Raw genomic sequence first — 20,085 nt, 5'->3', positions numbered from 1 at the left:
AAGTTTCGATTCGAACACTACTTGATCAGAGTAAGAAACCCTTCACTGATCCGGCTTTGAAAACTTGGTGAACTCCCGTGCATGCTTACAAGTGACATGAGCTGTCTTCAAAACCTTATAGGCTTCTAAAAGCACACACACCTCCGCGTCCGATGATAGCGTGACTCCTGAAAAAAAATCAATATCGACCTAGTTTCAATTCGAACACTACTTGATCAGTGATGTTAATGCCCAGCATTAACTTCCTAAGATACAAACTTCTTGCCATTGTACAATATCATATATACATATTCAGACAAATGGGAGACAGTGCAACACCATAATGGAATAGTTTAGCATCCGCCCCATCGATTCCCTAACAAATAAAGAAGATTCAAAACTCGATATTTGTTACAGGACTGCCTCTCGTAGAAAAATGTTTACGACCGGTGTTAGTAAGTCATCGATTCTTTGAATGTATATTGACCCAAGGTCCTACATATCACCAATCTTATCTCAATATTGGGCAATTTAAGAAAGCACTCGATATCAAAATGGATCGAGAAAATGACTAACTAAACTATTATTCATGACGGGAGTGACCGCAATGGCATGCAGTAGAAGTGAAACCCATTTCCGTCTCACCCATTCGTCCATAGATCGCGAATTAGCCTTTCGACTTATCTACATACAGAGGTAGACCTTTGTGTCAAAAGAGTCAATTTTCCCTAAAAATGTTCCCTTCACTTTAATTTAGGTTGATAATTTCACGGAAATATTAAACGTTGATAATTATACAAAAATTGTTGATATAGAGGTGGGACTAAGCGGACGGGGGGAGAATTAGGCCATCGTTGCCGCATCCATCGAGAGAGAAAAAGGGGAGGGAAAAAGGGACATAACAAAAAAGAAAGGAGAAGGTTGTAAGGGATTTTGATGCGGCAATCATTTGGCAATTTAGTATTGGATACGTCAATCAACCTTTCCAATGATTCAAAGCCTCTAACTCGTCAAGGCCCTCAACAACCTGTCGCCTATGGCACTCCCCGATGTATAACTTCTCAAGCTTCTGTAAGTTTAATAAACCCCAAACACTTTGAAAGAACGGCAATGCAACACCAAAAAGTCTTTCTGCAATTCTGACGTACCGAGTACTTGAATTTGGAGTATCTTTGGGCAACGACCAAGCTCGAACATTCTCAACTGACATAATACCGTGGACAGAAGAATTAGTCTCCCTTCCTCCATAATCAACTCATTAGAAGACTCTGCTGCACCCGCATACCCTAACCTTCCCAAGGACTAGCACTCCTGGATATTTAATACCTCCAATGATTCAAACGACCCGACAAATTGGATCTCAACAAGCTTTGGGCAATATGATACTTCGACGGTTTTGAGCTTCCTCAAGTTCGATAGCCCGAGTCTCTCCAGGGTATCACAATCACCGCCTTCCGGAATCAACTCTGTTAAATTTTGAAGTTGAAGCCCGCTAAGTTGAATTTCTTGCACTTGAGATGATGTGAGCTCTAAACTTGACATGTTTTCTAATCTGGATGAGAGTGAGACGGATGAATTGAACTTATCCACCTGTAACTATAACGGTGACGATGGAAGTTGCATGAGTGTTCGCAGATCCAAACCAGACAAATAAAGTTCCTTTAACTAAGAAAGGGAAGCCAACTCGGTCGGAGCAAGGACATTGAGAAGTTCCAATCTCAACTTGTTCAGTTTGGATAACTTCCCCATTCCCACTAAATCACTAGTGCAAATTTTACCTCCCCGTTTCCAACTAGAGCCATCATCAAGGTCCAATAGAACTAAATTAGTCAGATTCGAGAGATTTGGGACGACCCACAATGATTTAGATGACATTCGTAGATTGTTTAAACTTGTGGGAAGCGTCGGCAGCTTTTGAATCTCATCACAATCTGTTAACTCAAGCGTTTGCACGGGCAAGGAAGCATACTAACTCTCTCTGGAACTTCACTGATGCAAGTGCTTGACAATCGTAGGACTCTTAGAAAGGGCAAATTTCCGATTGCCGAAGGAAGTCGACCTTTTAAATTGGGACTACAAATTCAAAGCACTTCTATATTCCGAAGCATTATAGCACTAGGTAACTCCCAAGAATTTGCCGAACGTACTCTAATATTGCCAGTGTCAAAGTGCAACTCACATAATGATTTCAACTTCCATATGAAATCTGGTAGTTTCTTCACTGGACACTCCTCGACCAAGAAGTGCTTCAGATTCACTAGGTTCCCAATTTCTTCGGGTAAATTTTTAAGAGAATGGCAAGACCTAATCTTCAAGTCAATCAAAGACTTCAACTTCCCAATAGAGCCATCAAGTTTCCTTAAATTGGAACATTCACTGAAATTAAGCCTCTCTAAATTTTGGCATTCAGAGAAGTCCGGCGTTCTCTTTATGTTGTTGCAATATTCAAGAGAAAGAACTTTCAATTTTCATGCCATTTGTCAAAATAAATACAATATTCAATGGATGAATAGTCAAATATCACATTCAAAGAAAATAAAATAGTAAGAAGCAAATTACTCACCTTGATTAAGCTATGTAGTTTCGAATTATCTATGAAGGCATTGTCTAAAAATTCAAGAACCACCACATTATTTAAGCGCATATTGGCTGGCTTAAAAAACAACCGACGAGGAGGATTACTCCAAACAATCCACATTATTTAAGCGCATTTTAGATGCCCGCCCACTTCCGATGACCAGGATTATTAACAATTATTATGAGAAAATTGAAACTTTAAGGTAATACTTGTACTATTTTTTCAGTCATGAGAGATATTTTGATGGGAATGTACTTTTGAGCTTATTTTAAGTCATTTACTTAAGACTTAAGTGCACACTTAGCATTAGCTTAGCAAACTTATTCATATGATTATTAAAAGAGGGGGAAAAAGAGAGAGGAAAGAACGAAAAATCTCAGGCTAAATGGCTGTCCCGATGCAGCTTGGTTTGTCTAAGTTCATGAGGCAATGAGAAAAATTTTGGGCTAAATGGCCGACAAAAGTAAAACAAAAAAAGTAAGGTTGGTGAAAACTCCCACTAACTTTGATGTCTCGCTTTGGCTGTATTTTGCAACCGCTTTATTAAAGACCTTCGGGTCTCCAAAAGACTTTGAGCAAAAATCACACCATTTGACAAGTTTTTTTCTTTCTTTTTTTTAGATCATTGGGAAAATTTATTGTAATTTCACATTTAATGCAAGTCCGGAATATCTTTGGGCTTTAATATTTTTGGAATGCTAATACATATTTTTCCTTTCAACTTTGTCCTCGATAAACTTTCATAATATCGAAAATGCCTTCGCCTTGCGTGAATGGAGGAAACACAGAGCTCAAGTTGTGGATTTGGATGCATATTAGAACAGCAATGATAACGATTACGTAGCATATAGATGAAGACAATTGAAGAGCGAGGTTTTCCTAGGGAAATTTATATGGTTTTTCTCTCGTTTGCCTTGAATCGTCCTTGTGACATCTCTCTGTGAACTCAGTCATCGACTGGTACGTTGAATAGACATTTGCAGGCCCAATTAGGCTTAAGCAAGGGATGTTCCCAGGGTTTGCAATAGATGAACAAGATAACTTTCTTCGCTTTAAAGAGATTCCACCTAATTTTGAAGTTTTCTGCTGTGCCCTATTGTGGGATAATGACTGTGACCGCGCTTTCGAGAAAGAAAACCGTGACTTGCATGATCAGAATAAAGGAAATGAGCTGCCATTAAACATTTCACAAGCCGCAAATTACCAATTCTTAAGATCAATCTTGAAAAACCAATCTGCCACCATTCCATCTTTGTTTTCCATTGGTCTCACGAGGAAAAGCTCCAGATAGCCGAGAGTGTCAACTCCAGCAAATCCAGTTATTTATTTATTTATTTATTTTTTCCATCTTTCGGAGTCCACTCCCCGACCACCATGGATACACGCAAAGTACAGAACATGGTAAACTGGCGTGCGCTATCATTCTCGCTAAGCGCAAGAATTCATTCTTTCACACAAAGGAAATGATTCCTCACCTCAATCTACTCCTAATGAATGAGTCAGCAGCAATCAACAAGTCTTTTAATTTAGTACATCAGCACTTTCACCTAACTTCGCAGAATCGAGATTATTACATAGAGCATTGAAAACCGTATCAAGGCCGTGGTTATCGGTAATGACTCAAAGGTTCATATCAATTAGATTTATGCAACCAACACAACTAGTGCAGTGAACCATTTAAGCAGACAAGAAGGACTCAGTCAGATTCGAAGCTGTATTAATTCTGATCCGATTTAGGCATTTCATCAAACATGGGGTGATTGATTCAGACAAGAGATCTAACTGCAACATTGAAGCATCTATTCCAATCCAAGCTATCACAACAGCATCAAAATGAGCTCAGATCGTCAGTAAATCATTAATCAGACACGATTTCACATAAGTCTTAATTAGACTTACTCCGCCTTTTTTTTTTCATCCAAGAATAGTTGAGAGCAGAGCATATGAAGGTAAAGTGCGATTGCCAGTCACGAACCGTGATTGGACTAGAAATAGGAAGTCATGGAAGTGCCGCCAGTGGCGATGCCAGTGAAGGAGCTTAGAACGGACCCCGAGTGCGTTGGATTATCAGCCAAAAAACAGAGTGAATTGGTTGGTGGGGCTCGACTCACTGGCGAAGGAGCTTCAAACGGACCCTGAGTGCTTCCGTCACGAGCTGTGATTGGTGGGGCGTGACTTCGAAGCAGTGAACTGGCGATGTCTCGGTGATTGCTCGGGACCGGCCTCAGAAAATAAGTCAGCAACTCCGGTGAATGGTTCCAGCTTCCCGCTTGTGTTCTGTGTGGATGGTTCTGGGTTCTGTGGATCTGCAACTCCGGTGGCAAGTGACGATAAATGCTCGTCATCAGAGATGGTGGATTCCAGCGTCGATCAGTGGTAGTAGAGAAGCTTCCGGAATTTTTGGATTGAGAGACGATTTCTTACTCTGCTCTATGTGAATCGCCACACAGAGCAGAGTAACAAATCTGTTACTGATCCTGCTTTCAAAACTTGGTGAACTCCTGTGCATTCTAACATGTGACATGAGCTGTCTTCAAAACCTTACAGGCTTCTAAAACACGTACAAGTCCGAGGGCAGCGTGACTCCTGAAAAAAATCACGAGCAATATCGAGAAAAATTCAAGAAAGGAGTAACCTGTTAAAATTAAAAACATATGCAATTCCTAGAAAGGATATACTAAGATAGGGTACATTGTATAAACTCCACGGGACATGCTTAAAAGATTAAGGAATACATTTGTACATTCGGATTATGTATAACACGAGTTCAATTTCTCGTGGTGCCAAATGCAGACAATTCACGACCGGCAAGTGACCTGGTTACGATTTGAATACTAATCAATCAGTGATGTTAATGCCCAGCATTAACTACCTAAGATAAAAACTTATTGCCATGTACAGTATCATATATACATATTCAGACAAATGAGAGGCAATGCAACATCAGTTTAGCACCCGCCACATCCATTCCCTAACAAAAAAGAAGATTCAAAGATCGATATCTGACCCCATAACACATTTTTTTGCAGGCAATGAGATCCCGAGAAATGGACAAATTGCTATTTCCTCTTAACACCTATCATTATGGCAATGATAAACAGCAAAAGAAATAAAAAAAAAGGGAAAAGAAACATACGAAATCAAAGTGCAAACCTTCCACAAGAACGAAAAATGGGTTGATTCCAGAAAATAAGCCGTGAGCCAAAATGTTTCTTATGGAGTCAGGTCGAATGTTAATGGATACATCTCCTAAAAAGGACGAATATTGTTTGCTTTTTCTTTGTATTATGTCATATGTTTCATACCAACATTTAAGCCAAAGTTAACATCGAAATAAACTTAAGCAAAATATTCCGATTTATTTACCACCGAAAGTAAACTTTACTACAGGAGCGCCTCTCGTAGGAAAATGTTTACTACCTGTGTTAGTAATTTTCTTATGGAGTCAGTTCCGCCACATGTTGACTTTTTAATTTCTGCAATTTGTGGTATATGATCTTCCTCATAAGTTGAGTTCATGTCCATCGATGTCCTTTCCGATCATTGCATTTTGGTCCGACAAGATACCGAGTCTGTCTTTGTAGTTCACCAAGTTAGAATAAGTAGCTAGATGAAGGAAGCCCACATGTATACATAAGGCAGATCTAAGCTGTGTAGACAAGCGATACTAGATCATATTAACGCATCAAATTTTTCCTATGTTATTAATGATATGGAGGTGGGACTAAGCAGACAAGGCGAGAATTAGGCCATCGTTACCGCATCCATCGAGAGAGAAAAAGGGACATAGAAATAAAGAAAGGAGAAGGTTCTAACTCACCTTATAACGCTTGTAAGATTGGACGGTGCAAAAATTCCATCTTTGTTTTCCATCGGTTTCACGAGGAAAAGCTCCAGAAAGCCGAGAGTGTCAACTCCAGCAAATCCATTTTTCTTTTCTTTTCTTTTTCATCTTTTGGAGTCCACTCCCCGACCGCCATGGATACACACAAATTACAGAACACGGTAAAATGGCGTGCGCTATCATTCTCGCTAATCACAAGAATTCATTCTTTCACGCAAAGGAAATAATTGCTCACCTCAATCTATGAGTCAGCAGCAATCAACAAGTTCTTTTAATTTAGTACATCAACAGTATCAGCTAACTTCGCAGATTGAAAACAGTATCAAGGCCAAGGTTATCGGTAAAGAATCAAAGGTTCATATCAATTAGATTTATGCAACCTACACAACTAGTACAGTGAATCACTCAAGCAGATAAGATGAACTCAGTCAGATTCGATGCTATATTCATGCTGATCCGATTCAGGCATTTCATCAAACATGGGGTGATCAATTCAGACAAGAGATCCAACTGACACATTGAAGCATCTATTCCAATCCAAGCTATAACAACAGCGTCAAAATGAGTACAGATCATCAGTAAATCATTAATCAGAGACGATTTCACATAAATCTTAATTAGACTTCTCCGCCTTTTTTTTTCCTAGAAGAATAGCTGAGAGAAGAGCATATGAAGGTAAAGTGCGATTGCCGGTCACGAACTGTGATTGGACTAGAAATAGGAAGTCATGGAAGTGTCGCCAGTGACGATGCCGGCGAAGGAGCTTCGAACGGACCCTGAGTGCTTCTGTCACGAGCTGTTATTGGTAGGGCGCGACTTCGAAACGGTCCACTGGCGATGTCACGGTGGTTGCTCGGGACGGGCCTCAGAAAATTAGTCAGCAACTCCGTGTGGATGGTTCTCAGTTCTGTGGATCTGCAACTCCGGTGGCAAATGACGGTAAATGCTCGTGATCGGAGATGGTGGATTCCGGCGTCGACCAGTGGTAGAGAAGCTTCTGGAATTTGTGGATTGAGAGACGATTTCTTACTCTGGTCTATGTGAATCGCCACACAGAGCGGAGTAAGAAATCTGTCACTGATCCCGGTTTCAAAACTTGGTGAACACCCGCGCATGCTTACATGTGACATGAGCTGTCTTCAAAACCTTATAGGCTTCTAAAACACGTACACGTCCGAGGGGAGCGTGACTCCTGAAACATATTCGATTCCTAGAAAAGATAAACTAAGATAGTGTACATTGCATAAGAAGTTGCGATCGAAGTACGAAAAAGAATCTATATAAAAAAAACTGATGCAATGTCATATTGGATAGCCGTATAAACTCCACGGAGCGTGCTTAAAGATTAAGGAACACATTCGTGCATGCAGATTATGTACAACACGAGTTCAATTTCTCGTGCTACCAAATGCAGACAATTCACGACCGGCAACCGACCTGGTTTCAATTCGAATACTACTTGATCAATGATGTTAATGCCCAGCATTAAGTACCTAAGATACAAACTTCTTGCCATGTACAATAAGACAAGCAACATCATAATCGCCATATTCAGACAAATAGGAGGCAATGCAACTCCTATTCGAATAGTTTATCACAAGTTACATCCATTCTATAACAAATAAGGAAGATTCAAAGTGCAAATTTTTTGTAGGCAATGAGATCCCGAAAAATGGACAGATTCCCGTTTCCTCTTGACACCTATCATTATTGTGATGATAAACAGCTAAAGAAATAAAAAAGGAAAAAGGAAAATAAACATACGAAATCAAAGTACAAATCTTTCACAAGAACGAGAAATGGGTTTGATTCCGAAAAATAAGCCGCAAGCCAAGAAGTTTCTTAGGGAGTCAAATCAAATTTTAATGGATACATCTCCTAAAATTGACGAATATTTTTTTCTTTTTCTTTGTATTATGTCATTTGTTTCATACCAACATTTGAGCCAAAGTTACCATCAAAATAAACTTAAGCAAAATATTTCAATTTATTTACCATTGTAAGTAAACTTTGTTACAGGAACGCCTCTCGTAGGAAAATGTCTACGACCTGTGGTAGTAAGCCATCGATTCTTCTAGTGTATATTCACTCAAAATCCTACATATTTCCAATCTTATCTCAATAATGGGCGGTTTAAGTACGCACTCTGTTGACACCTAAATTTTGATTTTTAGTAGATCATTTATTTAAGCATAAAATAAGAATTAGTTATAGTTCTCACAAAAAATAATTTCTCATGCATTGCATATTTATTTTTTGTCAATCATGTCAGAGGTAAGTTATTGAGCTTAATTTCAACAGGCGGCCGGACCGAACCGAGTCTAAGATTTTCGTCTAAACTCACAATTGGGTGTGCAGAATTTTTGTGAGCTATTTGGGCCCACTTCAAGCTCAATTTAATTTGTTCAAGTCCATTTAGTTTGTAAAGGCTTTTAATTTAATGTCTATTATTCATAAAGCCCAATTTGGGTCCGAGAGTGTGCGATCAAGCCCGCAAGAGGATGAAATTCGAATGGCCCATGATAGTCCAGTTTGTGAGGAATTTTAATGGGATCGGACTCTTGAAGATCAGAAATTTAATCCTACGGTCATTAACGAGTCATATTAGTTTATAAATACCTCGTTATGGCTTAGGGTTGAAGGGGCCACAAAATTTCAATACAAGGCCACTTGTGGGGATTCTTCAGATGGAAAGCAACGTGAGAAGGGTGGAGAGAAAAAGAGTCATCTTCTTCTTCCGGTTCGCGTATGCAGGGCCACATTGAGGAGACCATAAACATTCTTCAAGAAAAGAAAGTGGAGGTCGTGGAGATTGAGGATCAAAAGGGAGTGCTCTTGTCTCAGATTTCTCTTTCTGTGTTATTATACCTTCATGTTTGTTAAATCCCACTACCACTCACAGTTTGAGATTCCTTTTTGTTCATCCACACAGATCACCATTCAAAGAGTTTCACGTTGAGGCCATATGAAAAAACTCACCACATGGCACAAAAGGGAGATCAGAGGAGATCGAGGATTCACGGCCACTGGGGAATTTTCTCACAGGACAACTCGTGAAGAATTCCCTGATGCTCAGAGAAGGAAACAAGGCCAAAGGAGAAGATTCATTGAAAGAACAAAGGAAGTGGGAGCTGGGATTAAAAAAAATCACATGGAGACAAAAGAAGAGTCCATGCAGAAACGCCCAAGAAAGGCACACATGAGGAGAAGTTTTCCTTTCTTCGTTTGTTTTCTTGTACTTTGATTATTAATTGTGCAAACCCTCTCAGAAAGGTTTTTCTTTTGATCTTTATTATGTAATGTCAATGAAAGGGGGGAATTCAATTGAAGTACACGGCATATTGAGAGGCCAATCAATTGTAAAATACGTCCAAAGGTGGGAGAGAGAGAGGGAGGAGATCTGTACTTGCAGAATTGAAAATCTCATTGCACAGAAGGTTTTATCGCCACCGCTTCAACAAGGAGCCATGGTCCGAGATTTTCACCATCAATCGTCTCTGTAGCAGCCTTGCATATCCAAGCTCTCTGTTTTGCAGGTTACTTGAGCCTTGTCCGACAATCCTAGGAGCAAGTCTTAGTGGAACATCGCTCCGAACACCCTCGTTGATGGCGACGCAGCCCATGGTCTATCACAAACAATCAATCTCGGCGAAGCACCATGCTGATCGATGGCGAAACGGCCAAAAGGATCCTTCCCCGGGAGCATATAATCGGTCCACAAAAGGCACTCTAACAAGAGGAAGAAAAGGGAATCATTCATCAACATCTTGCTCTTTGATCTTTTTATTTGTTTGTTTCTTTTCACGTTTTCCTCGAGGGTTCAATGTGCAGGAAACGTCAAGAGGAAGAAGACAAACAGTGGCGTCTTTTTAGAAAAGAACCCGTTGGGGAAGAGTCCTACATAATCATACTTTGGCAAGTTCTCAAGGGACTCCATGCGGTGATATTTGGAGGCTAATGCAAGCTGCAATTGATTGAGATTTGACAAATTTTTTAAGCACCGTGGACATGCTCAAGGCTCTCATCAATTTAGTTATTTGCTTTTACTAAAAGTTTCATATTTTGCAGCCTTGCCGGATGCATCGGTCCACTAACCCATCGTTGCCGATCCACCAACATCAACCACATTGTTCCAGTTCTTGCATGTGAAATTCTAGCGTAACCTCGGCAAATTGCCGACCACTTCCAAGCACTATTGGCATCCCCGAACAGCCACCAATCCGCAAGAGCAGTTCCCTGAGCTAGCTGCTGTCCACCCCGAGTTTGTCTACAATTCAGTGCAGAATTTTTCTGCACTTTTTAAGATTATTCAGGTATATCCTCGTGGTAAATCAAGCTCAAACGGCACAGTTTTGGACGAAAATTCCAGCAAGTGCGCATGTGCAGAATTTTTAGCTTGGAAAAGGTAAAAGTTCTCAACTTTTAATTGCTAATCTGTGCTTGTTAATTTGGTAACTTGCATGGTTGTTCTTAGATCTCTTTGAACACATTGATTTAGCAATTAAACTGAAAAGTTCAAACCTTTTCTTATCAAATAATGGCTAAACTGAAAATCACCCGTTTGTTATACAAAGTCCCGATTTTTCCCTAAGAAATTTAGCTTGTTCATGAATTGGTTGAATCTCACATGCATCCTTAAGAATTGATTTATTTTGATTGGGAAGTATCTTTTCTTAGGGTAATAAATCATTTGGATTTTCAGCTCACATGCTCTCTTGGCGGAGTTTGATATGCTAATGGATGAGCCTCCTTTGATCTTGCTCTTGAATTGGTTGAATTGCATTATCCTAAGATTTCCCATTAATACTCGCATGTTATGGATAATAATTGAGCTAAGTTAGATAATATCTAATTTGAGAGCTTCTTAATTGGATAATATCTAACCCCGAGGGATAGGCTTCTTGATCTCGATGATTATCTCTAATACGTGAAGTTGGTTGGATGATTTTATCTCTTGTGGATATTCAGTGCCATGGATGAGGTTTACTTGAATAAGCTAATTATTCGAATTTTTGAGGATTAACTGAATTAGATAATATCTGATCTCTGTCTTGGATAATATTTGCTTTGAATTGTTATATCGTTATCATTGAGTTGGTTGACTTACTCTATCCGATCGAATGGACTTATCTTGTGGATTTCCTGATAATGTTTGATTTATAGATAATGTCTGATTGGGTTTGGATATATATCCATTTTTTTTTGGGAATTATCTAAAATCAATTTTCAAATCTTAAAGATAATTTTCTCAAATTGAAACTTGGATTTTGGACGAGGAAAGGTGGACCCCACTTGAATATTTTCGGCAACCCCTCTCATATTTTCGAAATTCCAAAACAAATTGACTCATTTTCATTTTATTTTTGTCGTGCTGTTTGTTTTTGACTTGTTATAAAATTTGCACAATTTTAAACAAACATGCCCATAATATATGCTCCCCTATTGCCTAGACCCGTCGGAAAAAATAAATCACACGCCTTAGCCACGATCTCGTGGAATGGGATGTGATTTAGTATAGAAATTCGTGTTCTGCCCTTTGGCGAGAAGGGATGTTGTTTTTCTATACACATATCCGCATACTGGTTCGAATCCTCGAGGATGTAGCGGATAAAATCTCGCTCTAACCCGGATCTTTGGGAATGAGAGGATTTTCAAAAAATCGGAAACTAAAAGGTATATTATGGGCATTTTTGTTTATTTTTGTTCAGATTTTTGATTGCTTTTGAATGTTTTCTTTTATTACCGAAAATACCAAAAAAAAATCATCATCTGTGCGCATAATATATGGTCATCATGTCACATTTTTTCAATTAATCATCAAATTCACATCAATCAATCGGAAAGGCTTTTTCATGAAATTGGTACCGAAAGGGCGTTAATTTTTCAATTAGCGTAACCAAGTCCCCCGACCCATTTTTCTCTGGTGCGCAGAAATAAAATAGTTCTCCCTCTATTTTATTAAGGTTTCTAATCAGCCTTCCGTAAATGATTAGTGGCGGCTCCAATTGAATATTTTTTCATGAATAAACCTAAGTTGCGATTCGGTAGGACTTGGGAGGGTCCAAATTAGGTTGGTTGATTTAATTGACCCGATAATCCGTTAGCCTAAATTTTAGGTCGCGACACACTCGATATTAAAATGGATCAAGAAAATGATTAACTAAACTATTTGCCCCATATGGACCCCGAAAAAAAAATTGTTGATTTACAATAAGTCACTTGATGATAAAGTCTTCTCTCCTCTCTCTCTCTCTCTCTCTCTCTCTCTCTCTCTCTCTCTCTCTCTCTCTCTCTCTCTCTCTTGGCTAGAAGAAGTTACAAGTCTTTCAATTTTTTACCAGCAGTTCCACCGCTGTTTTCTTTTTAATTTCCACAATTTGAGGTATATGATCTACCTCAAAAGTCGATGGCCTTTCCAATCATTTCATTTTGGTCCGATAAGATACCCAAGTCTCTCTTTCTAGTTCACCATGTTAGAATAAGTAGCTAGATGAAGGAAGCTGAAGCCTACATGTGCGCATAAGGCAGATCTAAGCTTCGTAGACAAGCGATACTAGACCATATTATTAACGCATCAAATTTTCCCTATGTTATTAATTATATAGAGGTGGGACTAAGCGGACAGGGGGAGAAGTAGGCCATCGTTGCCGCATCCATCGAGAGAGAAAAAGGGACATAGAAATAAAGAAAGGAGAAGGTTCTAACTCACCTTATAACGCTTGTAAGATTGGACGCTGCCAAAGAAATATGTCCAATTTCCGCGGTGGATGATGACGGGGCGATCATTTGGCAATTTGGTAGTTGATACATCAATCCACCTTTCTAATGATTTGTCATCAATGTACAAGCCTTTCAAAGCCTCTAACTCGTCAAGGCCCTCGACAACCTGTAGACCATCGCAAGACACAACGCGTAACACCTCAAGCTTCTTTAAGTTTGATAAACCCCGAACACTTTGCAAAGAACGACAACGCCATACCCAAAATTCTTTCCACAATTCCGATATACCGAGTACTTGAATTTGGAGTATCTTTGGGCAACAAGCAAGCTTGAACCTTCTCAACTTACATAATACCCTCGACGGAAGAATTAGTCTCCCTTCCTCCATGGTCAACTCATCGCGAGACTCTGCTTCTTCACCCGCGTACCCTAACCCTCCCAAGGACTCGCAGTCCTGGATACTTAATACCTCCAATGATTCAAACGCCCCAACAAATTGGATCTCAACAAGCTTTGGGCAAGCCGATACCCTGACGGTTTTGAGCTTCCTCAAGTTTGATAGCCCGAGTCTCTCGAGGGGTTCACTACCTTCCAAAATCAACTCTTCTAAATTTTGAAGTTGAAGGCCGTTGAGGTTAATTTCTTGCACTTGAGACGATGTGAGCTCTAAATTTGACAAGTTTTCTAATCCGGATGAGAGTGACACGGCTGAATTGAACTTATCCAGCTGTAACTTTAACAGAGATGATGGAAGTTGCGTGAGTGTTCGCAGATCCAAACCAAACAAATCAAGTTCCTTTAACTGAGAAAGGGAAGCCAACTCAGCCGGAGCAGGGACATTGAGAAGTCCCAATTTCAACACATTCAGTTTGCATAACTTCCCCATTCCCCCTAAATCACCGGTGCAAATTTTATCTCCCTGTTTCCGACGAGAGCCATCATCAAGGTCCAACAGAACCAAATTAGTCAGATTCGAGAGGTCCGAGACTACCCGCAATGATTTAGATGACACTCGTAGATTGTTTAAACTTGTGGGAAGCGTCGGCAGCTTTTGAATCTCATCACAATTTATTAACTCAAGCCTTTGCAGGCGAGGAAGCATACTAACTGTCTCTGGAACTTCACCGATGCAAGTACATAACAAGCATAGGACTCTTAGAAAGGGCAAATTTCCGATTGCCGGAGGAAGTCGACCTTTTAAATTGCGATCACGGATTCGAAGCACTACTAGATTCCGAAGCATTATAGCACTAGGTATCTCCCATGAATTTGCCGAACGTACTCTAGTATAGGCGTTGTCAAAGTGCAACTCACATAATGATTTCAACTTCCATATGGAATCTGGTAGTTTCTTCACTGGACAATCATCGACTAAGAAGTGCTTCAGATTCACTAGGTTCCCGATTTCTTCAGGCAAATTTCCAAGAGAACGGCAAGACCTAATCTTCAGTTCAATCAAGGACTTCAACATCCCAATAGAGCCATCAAGTTTCCTTAAATTGGAACATTCTTCGAAATTAAGCCTCTCTAAATTTGGGCATTTGGAGAAGTCCGGCGTTCTGTTTATGCCATGACATCGTTTAAGAGAAAGAACTTTCAATTTTCTTGCCATCTGTCAAAATAAATACAATATTCAATGGATGAACAGTCAAATATTTCGTTCAAAGAAAATAAAATAGTAAGAAGCAAATTACTCACCTTGATTAAGCTCTGTAGTTTCGAATTATCTATGAAGGCATTGTCTGAAAATTCAAGAACCACCACATTATTTAAGCGCATATTGGTTGGCTTGAAAAACAATTGACGAGGAGGATTACTCCAAAAAATCCAGCTCATATTGGTAAGGCTCATTGCTAAGTTACCACGAAAGGTTCCCCCACTCAATCCGAGGTACCGTAGATGTTGAAACCTTCCCATCTCTTCACTAGTGATAGTCTTATGATCACTTCTGCGTAAGTCGAGATTCAATGCTTGGACGTTGTTCTTCATCTGCAAATGAAAGCAACAAATGAGGGATATTCAGTATTTTGTTTTAGAGGAAAATTGTAACAATAAGAAAAAGAAGAAAGAGAAAATAGTAGCCTAATGCAGCATAGAGGATTTTCCAGTAAGTGAAACTCTTGGTTTTCTCCTGAGGTATATTACCTCCTTTGTTCTCATTGCTTTGAAGACAGTCATCATCAGTCCATATCCTACTCCACTCTCCAGGATTTCCTGGTTTTTCACGACGAACTATTTCTCTTCCAAGATCTCTAAGTTGGTCGTGCATCCAAAACTTATTTTCCACAATCTTTACCAATGACATGCTAATAAGGACATCAACTCCAATATCCGGGAAAAAATCACAATCTTTCCACATGTAAATTGCATGCATAGTATGCTGACGAATGAAAAAGCATGCAAAATCGAGGAAAATTTGTCGTTGTTCATAACTCAATGCATCATAGCTAATCTTCAACTTCTCAAAAACATCATCGGGAGGTGTTTTGCTTAACTGCTCTAGTGTCTCTCTCCATATTTGTTGCCTTTTGTCAAAGAGGAATGAACCAATTACTTCAAGGGCCAACGGAAGTCTCCCAGTAGCAGCTACGATTTTCCGTGAAAGATTCTTGTAATCATCTGACAGGGAATCTCTGTTAAATGCATGACTATTGAAAAGCTCCAGCGCATGATCACTACTCATCACCTCCATTTCATATTCCAAGATTTGGTAGTTTGGTCTACTGATTCGCAGAACGTCTTTATTTCTTGTTGTAATCAATATTCTAGATCCTGAATACAAAGTACTCCTTCCAACTAATTTCTCTACTTGCTCACAATTAGCAACATCATCTAGTACAATGAGGACTTTTTTGTTGCTAAGTACGTCTTCAATCCTCTTTGTTCCATAATCAATTTCGTCAATGCTTCTTGTTTCCGTAGGATGACCGATTTGGGATAATAACTTTTTTTGTAACTCAATTAAGCCATCGGTTCTCAATGACTTCGCTCGAACATCTTCCATGAAACAACAAAACTTTCCAAAATTAGAAGAGAGTTGGTTAAATACGACTTTGGCTAGAGTTGTTTTACCGATACCCCCCATGCCATGAATTCCAATGAGCTGCACACCGTCAGAGCCGACGTCTAACAATTCGGTTAGTGCTGCAACTCGATCATCAATTCCAACTAAATGTTCAGTCACGCATCTATGTTTTGTCTTCAGCTTTTGCACGACCTCCTCAACGATCAATTTAATCATGTCACCGTAGCTGCCACAATGGAAAACCATTTTAACGAGGGAAAAAATTGATGTTATTCAAGCACCAGATAAGCTACAAAATATTCGGACAACTTATGGGACCTTTAATCTGGAAGTGATCATCCAAAAGTGCATATTGGACATTAACGTCACACCAAACATACTTTTATGCAATTTAACAATGGGTGCACCATGTCATAACCCGGAGTATGACTTGATTCCAACATGAGATTAGCAGTCTTGGAATAACATTGATAACGTTTGCGAAAAATAGATGTATAAGTACTTATGCAGTTGGAATTGATATTTCAGGATTTATGCTAGACCGACAATTACATAAGTTGGAGATGGTGTATTCAAGAGGAGAAATGTTTAACGTATTGCAAGATTGAACAATTAGATGGGAATGCACATGTCATTTCATTATCCCATTCTTCTTCCTCCCACTGTCCACAATCTAATACTATTTTAGCTACCTAGCCATTATATCATCATTCACCCACCACACAGGATGACCTTGCTAAGCAGTTTCCCATTTTTTTCTACTAATGTTGCATAGTTTTTTTCAGTTTGGTAACACTATAGTAGCATAGCTATTATACCATACTGGAATTCTTTATATCTATGATCCAGTGTTAAAAGGAAAACTGGGGAAACAATCTGGAAAGCAATTAGCTTACCCTTTGTACTTCTTCACTTCCCAACCTTTTATCGCATCAACCTCCATGAGAGCCTCTCTCCATGCATCTACTTGCTCATTGCTCAACTTCTTCTCGCGTTCCAAATTGAGTATGGTTTCGCGATACAAAGGGGTTTTCAGCTTAACATCGTCAGGTTCCACATCGAAGAAAATGGGTAGGATCTCTTTTTTACCTTCCGATTTGGAAGTATTTTCCATGATTTGCACAAGCTCACGGAGGCACCATTGGCTCGAAGCATATGTTTGAGAGAAGACCGGTAGGTAGATTTTGGAGTTGTCGATCGCTCGCTGGAGCGATCCATCGATCCTTTCACCGACACGGAGCTCTTCATCGTCTCGAAAGACGCGTATTCCAGCATCGGTCAAGCTATGGAAGAGGAAGTCGGTGAATCCGACGCGAGTGTCGGGTCCTCTGAAGCTTAGGAACACTTGGTACTCGCTTTCCGACGATGTGCTTGCATCTGAGCTCGCCATAGCATAAATTTGTTCAGCTTGACGGATCTCTCTCTCCCTCTGTGCGTGGGGGTGTCTGGGTGAGCCAAAGATTGGGATGTGATCCTTCGTCAGGCCTTAGCCATTACTGAGACTGACCGGTGTTTTCAATGGTGAATGTGGCCGCGTCACCGTCAACGTCAACGTCAACACGTTCTTTCAAAGAAATTGGGTAAGGAATGCTAGTATTCTTTAATTCACCGGTCCCGTGAATTGAGGAATGAAAAATCGATCCCCCTTTGGCATGGAGGGAGTCATTTCATCGTAATGCAGTGAGATTTTAGGATCTCCAGTGGAGCCCCCGACGACCTTTCATGAAGTCACAATTGATTGTGTTCCCTTCCGACTCCTCTTTTGATAAAGTTAGAAGAATTTTGTCCTTTTCTGCCTTTTTCTTTTCGTTATTCTTCTCAACATATATTGAAATAATCTGAAATGCTCGCTCTTTTTTTTTTTTTTTCCAATTTTACATTACTTCGGAAATCTAATAACTTAATTGCATGGAAATGTAAAGAAGCATCCCTCCTCTAAGAAACTAAGGCTCCATTTATTTCACAGAAAATGAGCAATTTGAAAAATATTTTCTAAAAAATAATTACTTATGTCCCTTAAAAAATGAATAAATAAAATTTTTTGAAAAATATTTTTCAAATTACTTATTTTTTGTGAAACAAACGGAACCTAAAGAAGCAATCTTTTTTCCTTTCTTCACGAATGATTTAGTTAGATGTTCCAATAAGAGAAATCCGTTACAGTATACAATCATTCCTTGTGCCAAAATTACTTTACACTATAGAATTATTACTCTGCGTCGACCGACATCAGCGTGCTGTTCCTCGTCCTTTTGGTGGGAGACAGGTGCTTGTGAAAATGCTAGGCAAAGTCGCACGAGCCTCTTTCCCTTTTAGTTCAGTGGGGTTCACCAAAATAGAAAAGTCCTGCGTCATTTACGGGTGACGACCGAGACAAATTGGAGTGGCTTAAATTCCACAATTGACGATCCAGGACACGGCTTGCGTCGGCCCTGGCCAACTGAAGAATTTTCTTGCCTATCGATAAGTCTTGCTCGCATCCAAACATATCGTGGCTGTTGATCCCTACGCATGCTCGCCTGTATGATTGACGATCATGATAGACCCGATGACGGTGGACTCAAATCTAAACAAATGCAATAAAGAAGTGCCCGATCAAAACATCCGGTGGACTCAAATCTAGACAAATTGAAAAGTTTGGAAAAGCCTAATCCAAACCACGAGATGCTCCCATTGAATCCGCTTGAGAAGGTCCATATTTCCGTTCCCATCGGTGGGGCACTTAAAAGCCCAGGGCGCCTTAAGGGTGTGCAACCGAATCGGATTTACCCAAAAGCTAAACCGAACCACCAAAAATTACATCCGGGAATCGATTCCCGTTCAAACCAGTCCGGGAACCGATTGGAATTGAGCCAATTCCCAGTTCCAAGTGAGATTCCTATTCAAACCACTTTGGGAACCAATTGGAATAGGGCCAATTCTTAGTTCCAAGTGGAGGCCCATCCCGAATCTGCATCGATTCTGGAGCCAATTTTTAGCTACTATAAAAGAAAAAAAAATCCTAGTCTCGCTGGCCTCACCTCCTCTATTTTTGGTGGATTGTAATTTATATTGCTCATATTAGGTATAGCTGGACTACCACATGATTTTAGTATTTTGGTTAGTATGAACTGTAATCAAAGTAAAGGTAATAAAATTAAGAAAAAGAAATAGGTATCGTTGGACCGCCACATGATTTTAGTACTTTCGTTAGTATGAACTTCAATTGAATTAAAGGTAATAAAATTAAGGAAAACACGAACAAAAATTAAGGAGTTGGAGGGAAAATCAATATTTGAGTCACCATGTTTTTTTTTAATCGAAAAACAATGACCGTGTACAGTCACTCATTCATCCTTTGCATAAAAATTGAAAGGATGTAAGTCCTGAGGAATAATAAACTAGTCCCAATTTTGCACAGAACGTGCGGTTTCGTTTCTTCCGTTCAAAGAGGCCATCATCCATGTAGTGAGATTATATGATCTCCAGCGGAATTGATTATATTCCCTTCCCACTCTCCCAGAAAATGAAGAAGTTGGTCATTTTCTTCCTTTTTTCCCTTTTAATCCTCTCAAGCTATTACTCAATCATATGATTTAGGTGCCCGCCCACTTCCGATGATCGGGATTATTAGACAATTATTATGAGAAAATTGAAACTTTAAGGTAATAATCGTACTATTTTTTTTGTCATAAGCGATATTTGGATGGGAATGGTATTTTTTTGAGCTTATTTTAAGTCGTTTACTTAAGTGCACACTTGTCATTAGCTTAGCATACTTATTCATACGATGATTAACGGTAAAAAAAAAAAAAAAAACCTCTGGCTATGGTCGTCCTGATGCAGCTTGGCATGTTTAACACTCACCCAATAATTGCTCCTCTAAGATCGCAAGGCAATCAGAAAAATCCCAGGCTAAATGACCGACAAAAGTAAAGCAAAAAAGTAAAGAACCTTTTT

The 20,085-nt window shown here is 39.5% G+C and overlaps 2 pseudogenes; one reads left to right on the top strand and one right to left on the bottom strand.

The window, feature by feature from the left end:
- The window catches only part of LOC115733118, a 146,363-nt pseudogene that overhangs the window by 60,361 nt on the left and 65,917 nt on the right, over positions 1-20,085 (top strand).
- LOC125316452 lies at positions 43-17,571 on the bottom strand (annotated as a pseudogene).

The sequence above is a fragment of the Rhodamnia argentea genome, chromosome 9 (genome assembly GCF_020921035.1).
Source record: "Rhodamnia argentea isolate NSW1041297 chromosome 9, ASM2092103v1, whole genome shotgun sequence".
Classification (NCBI taxonomy): Eukaryota; Viridiplantae; Streptophyta; class Magnoliopsida; order Myrtales; family Myrtaceae; genus Rhodamnia; species Rhodamnia argentea.
The sequence above is the reverse complement of the archived record's forward strand: the minus strand, read 5'-3'. Positions and strand labels throughout refer to the sequence as shown.